This window comes from Ornithorhynchus anatinus, chromosome 4, assembly GCF_004115215.2.
Source record: "Ornithorhynchus anatinus isolate Pmale09 chromosome 4, mOrnAna1.pri.v4, whole genome shotgun sequence".
In the NCBI taxonomy this organism is placed as follows: Eukaryota; Metazoa; Chordata; class Mammalia; order Monotremata; family Ornithorhynchidae; genus Ornithorhynchus; species Ornithorhynchus anatinus.
The window spans coordinates 97890838-97896746 of NC_041731.1; the positions used below are offsets into that span (position 1 = coordinate 97890838).

The following is a 5909-nucleotide window of genomic DNA, read 5'->3' on the forward strand; positions in this document are numbered from 1 at the left end:
CAGAGAACTTGTGTCCTAATCCCTGTTCTGTCACTCTATCTGCTGTGTGACCTTGGGCAAGTCACTTAACGGCTACCTAAACGGCTACCTTACTGCTACAGGCTCTCGTTATATCCCGGCTAGACTACTGTGTCAGCCTTCTCTCTGACCTCCCTTCCTCCTCTCTCGCCCTGCTCCGGTCTATTCTTCACTCCGCTGCCCGGCTCATCTTCCCGCAGAGACGATCTGGGCATGTCACTCCCCTTCTTAAACACCTCCAGTGGTTGCCTATCGACCTCCGCTCCAAACAAAAACTCCTCACTCTAGGCTTCGAGGCTCTCCGTCACCTTGCCCCTTCCTACCTCTCCTCCCTTGTCTCTTTCTACCACCCACCCCGCACGCTCCGCTCCTCCGCCGCCCACCTCCTCGCCGTCCCTCGGTCTCGCCTATCCCGCCGTCGACCCCCAGGCCGCGTCCTCCCGCGGTCCCGGAACGCCCTCCCTCCTCACCTCTGCCAAACTGATTCTCTTCCCCTCTTCAAAACCCTACTTAAAACTCACCTCCTCGAACAGGCCTTCCCAGACTGAGCTCCTCTTCTCCCTCTACTCCCTCTGCCACCCCCCTTTACCTTTCCGCAGCTAAACCCTCTTTTTCCCCTTTTCCCTCTGCTCCTCCACCTCTCCCTTCCCATCCCCACAGCACTGTACTCGTCCGCTCGACTGTATATATTTCCGTTACCCTATTTATTTTGTTAATGAATTGTACATCGCCTCGATTCTATTTAGTCGCCATTGTTTTTACGAGATGTTCTTCCCCTCGACTCTATTTATTGCGATTGTTCTTGTCTGTCCTTCTCCCCCGATTAGACCGTAAGCCCGTCAAAGGGCAGGGACTGTCTCTATCTGTTGCCGACTTGTTCATCCCAAGCGCTTAGTACAGTGCTCTGCACATAGTAAGTGCTCAATAAATACTATTGAATGAATGAATGAATGAATGAATGAACTTAACTTCTCTTTGACCATTTACCTCATCTGTAAAATGGGGATTAAGACTGTGAACCCTATGTGGCACAGGGATGTGTCCAACCTGATTAGCTTGTGTCTACCCGAGCATTTAGTACAGTGCCTTGCACATTAAGTGATTAACAAATACTACTGGGAAAAAAGGGGGGTCTAGTGGAAACAGCAACGTGCCTGGGAGTCAGGGGACCTAGTTTCCAGTCTTGGCTCTGCCACTAACATGCTGTGTGATCTTGGACAAATTAGTTAACTGCCCAAGTTTCCTCAGCTATAAAATGGGGATGAAATACCTTTTCTCTTTTCCCCTTACACTCTGAGCCCCATGTGGGGCAGAGAATTTGTACGACGTGATTATCTTGAATGTACTTAATCGTTCAATTGATGGTATTCATTCAATACTTACTGTGCGCAGAACATTGTTCTAAGCGCTTGGGAGAGTACAACACAACAGAGTTGGTAAACATGATCCATCAAGGAGCCAACAATCAGTCAATCAGTGGTATTTATTGAGTGCTTACTATGCGTACAGCACCATACTAAGCACTCGGGAGAGTACAACAGAATTAGTTATGGGCACTAATTTGGCCCATAACTAGCTTACAGTCTGTCCAACACTTAGTCGGTGTTTGACACATAGTAGTCACTTGACAAATACATGTAGTGTGTATAATAATAATAAATAACCAGTCAAGAGTTTTGCCTCCATCTCTTTGTCTGCTTCAGAGCCCTAGGGAGCTTGCCAACAAGCCGTCTTTCCAACCTGGACATTATTATTGCCGTGAACTCTTGCCGGCCCCACTGAAGCCTGGCAGGACCCTAGTATTTCCTGGAGTGTGTACTTTTAGTGGTTTATATCAGGAGAGCAGTTTAAAATAGTGAAAACAATATTTATGGTATTTGCTAAGCACTTTCTATGTGCCAGGCTCTGTTCTCAGCACCAGGATGGTGATCTTCCACTATCTCTTCCTCCGTGCAAGCTCTCGCCTGGTGATGAGTTACCTCAGCCTCTGATTTGCTCCCCCAGCGTCTAGGTCAATAATAATAATAATAATGTTGGTATTTGTTAAGCGCTTACTATGTGCAGAGCACTGTTCTAAGCGCTGGGGGAGAGACAGGATAATCAGGTTATCCCAAGTGAGGCTCACGGTTAATCCCCATTTTACAGTGAGAAGCAGCGTGGCCTAGTGGGAAGAGCACACAGTCCTCAGAGCCAGGGGACCTGGGTTCTAATCCTGGCTCTGCCACTTGCTTCCTGTGTACCCTTGGGCAAGTCACTTACCTTCTCTGTGCCTCAGTTTTCTCATCTGTAAAATGGGGGATTTGATACCTGTTTTCCCTCCTGTTTAGACTGTGAACCCCATGTGGGGCAGGACTGTGTCTGACATGATTAGGTTGTATCTCTCCCAGAGCTTAGAACAGTGCTTGAAACATAGTAAGGTTTTAATGAATATTACGTTAATAATAATATTAATTACAATTAATATTACTTATTATTACCATAATATTCATTAAAATCTGACTATAGAATAATAATAATAATCAAACAGAAATTCCTTATTGTTGGCTTTAAAGCACTCAATCATCTTGCCCCCTCGTACCTCACCTCCCTAAGCTCCTACTGCAACTCAGGCCACACACTTCACTCCTTTTCAAACTTCTCACTGTATCTCGATCCCGTCTATCTCTTGCTGCCAACCACTTACCCACATCCTGCCTCAGGCCTAGTACGCCTTCCCTTCTCATATCTGACAGACAATTAATCTCCCCCACTTCAGAACTCTACTGAAGGCACTTCTCCTCCAAGAGGCCTTCCCTGACTTAGAGAAGCAGCGTGGCTCAGTGGAAAGAGCACGGGCTTGGGAGTCAGAGGTCATGGGTTTGAAGCCCAGCTCCACCACTTGTCAGCTGTGTGACCGTGGGCAAGTCACTTAACTTCTCTGTGCCTCAGTTACCTCATCTGTAAAATGGGGATTAAGACTGTGAGCCCCACGTGGGACAACCTGATTCCTTTGTGTCTACCCCAGTGCTTAGAACAGTACTCTGCACATAGTAAGCGCCTAACAAATACCAACATTATTATTATTAAGCCCTCTTTTCTCTTCTCCCACTTCCCTCTGCATCATCCCGACTCGCTCCCTTTATTTATCCTGCCTCCCAGACCCACAGAACTTATTTACATACATTCATATTAATATTTCATTTATATTAATGTCTGCGTCCCCCTCTAGAGTGTAAGTTCGTTATGGGAAAGGAATGTGTCTGTTTATTATTATGTATTATTATGTTTATTATTATGTAATACTCTTACAAGTGTACAGTGTTCTGCATACAGTAAGCACTCAATAAATAAATACATTGATCATTATTTAATTGGTATTATTATGATGAGATTCTCACAATTTCAACTGTGAAAGTTTGTGTGAGGAGAGGGGGTCTTCCCGTGCAACTTCAGGTGCTCAGAGGTTACTGTCAGCAAATTAAATTTCTCAGAATTCCTGAATGTTGTTGGCCGATACTCCTGAGCCTTTCTCTGCTCCAGCCAAATCCCACTGGGGCTAGCTTTCTCCACGTTCTAAATGCCGAGAGGCTCATGTGGCTGGATGTGTTGTCACCCGGGTGTGTGGAAGAGGAGGAGTTTTGCCTTTTGATATTTAAATCGAATTAGTTGATTCATTTGGGATTTCCATCAACCCTTTCCCAGCCTGGGTGTTGGTTTTCCCTCCTGCTCCCGGGCCCCAACTCTAAGGATGGGTCTCAGTCACAGTTCGGTTGTTGTTCGGGGGTGGGTGGCTCATAAATGCTCATTTCAATTACATCTTTGATTTTCAATAAAATATGCTGTCGAATTAGGTGAGAAATGGTGGAACTCGGCTGAGAGAAGCGGCAGTAGCAGGAAGAAGCCTGGACACTTGATCACCCAAAGCCTCAACAGCCCTGGCTCTGAGGGGGAAAGTTAATTATCTTAAATCTTTTCTTAATAACAGCATAATAGCACATGCTGAATCCCTGCAGTGTGCAGAACAGAAAATGAGGCACTTGGGGAATATCTAATAGAAGTTAAAAACACCGTCCCTGCCCTCAAGGAGTTTACAAAATCATGAAGGACACAGAAGATACGAATTGACAGACATGACATAACTCAAGAGTGTGAAAATATGCATATATAATGGATACAGAGGAATAAATGAATTAATGACAGATACACAAGTAGATCTCCTCTCAGGGTCGCATCTGGAGAGTTTCCAGTCCTCTGCCAGTCTCAGCTACAGAAGGGAGAATCAAGCAGAGGAATATCCGTTCCATTCCCAGCTTGGGCAGTGGCTAGTGAGTGGAAGGCAACCTGCTACAAGTCAAAACTGACCTTTGCTGGGCAGCAGCGGCTTGGGAGAGAGTCCAGGGCAGAAACTCAAGTTTATTGTGTGGAAAGAGGCAATGGTAAACCACTTCTGTATTTTTACCGACGAAAACTCTACGTATCCATTACCAGAACAATTGCAGATGGAGAGCTGGGTGTTCTGGGACAGATGTGTCCGTGGTGTCACGATGGTTCAGAAACGACTCGACGGCATAAGACAAGACAAGATACAAGTAGATAAATACATGAACCCTGAAGTGGCAGGACAACTGGATCTCGGGGTAGGTAGGGGGAATGAATCTAGAAATACCTTCCAGAAGGGGTGACTTTTTAGAGAGGACTTTGAAGTGAAGAAGAGATATAATTTGGCGACGCTGGAGTGGTGTTCCAGGCAGGAGGATAGTGTGAATAATGGATCCGGTTGGGAAATATGAGGGTTGGGAGCAGTTAGGAAATTTGAATTGGTAGAATGTAGTGCGTATGCTGGGATAAAGTAAGAAAAGAGAGCAGATCTCTCCATTAGATGATAATCTTCTTGTGGACAGAAATTGTGTGTTTTCCATCTATTCAATCTAACAATCATATTTATTAAGCACTTACTTTGTGCAGAGCACTGTACTAAGCAGAGTTGTTAGACACATTCCCTGACCACAGTGAGCTCAAAGTCTAGAGGGGGAGACAGACATTAACAGAAATTTGAAAATTACAGATATGCACATAAGTGCTCTGGGAATGAGCAGCAGCGTGGTCTAGGAAATAGAGCACAGTTCTGGGAGTCAGAGGGACCTGGCTTCTAAACCCAGTTCTGTAACTTGTCTGCTGTGTGATCTTGGGCAACTCACTTAACCTCTCTGTGCCTCAGTTACCTCATCTGGAAAATGGGGATTAAGACTTTGAGCTCCATGTGGGACAACCTGATTACCTTGTATCTATCCCAGTGCTTAGAACAGTGCTTGGCACATAGTAAGCACTTAATAAATACCATCATTATTATTATTTTCTGTGTGTCAGCTACTTCATCCGCTAAATGGGGATTAAGACTGTGAGCCCCATGTGGGACATGGACTGTGCCCAATCTGATTACCTTGCATCTACCTCAGCTCTTAGAAGAGTGTCTGACACCAGAGTGAGTGCTTAACAAATGCCACCAAAAAAAAAAAGGGGGAGCAAATCAGGGTGATGCAGAAGGAAGTGGGAGAAGAGGAAAAATAAGGGCTGAGTCAGGGAAGGCCTCTTCGAGAGATATGCCTTTAATAAGGCTTTGAAGGTGGGGAGAGTAATTAATTATCTGTCAGATATGAAAAGGAGGGATATTTCAGGCCAGAAGCAGGATGTGAGTGAGATGTCAATGGCGAGATAGACAGGATCAAGTTACAGATCAAGAGTAGGTTGGACGCAATGGAATGAAGTGTGGGGACTGGTTTATAGTAGGAGAGCATTGAGGTGAGGAAGAAGGGGGTAAAATGATCGAGTGATTTAAAGTTGATGGTAAGGAGTTTCTGTTGGATGCGGAGATGGATGGGCAAACACTGGAGGTCTTTGAGGAGCAGGTAGAC

General features: G+C 45.3%; 1 non-coding gene across 1 annotated transcript; it reads left to right on the top strand.

Moving 5' to 3' along the window:
• Positions 1 to 4211: 4211 nt before the first annotated feature.
• Positions 4212 to 4349, top strand: LOC114811883. Its single transcript, XR_003759579.1, has one exon. It is a non-coding gene; the product is annotated as a small nucleolar RNA SNORA7 (small nucleolar RNA).
• The last annotated feature ends 1560 nt before the right edge of the window (positions 4350 to 5909 follow it).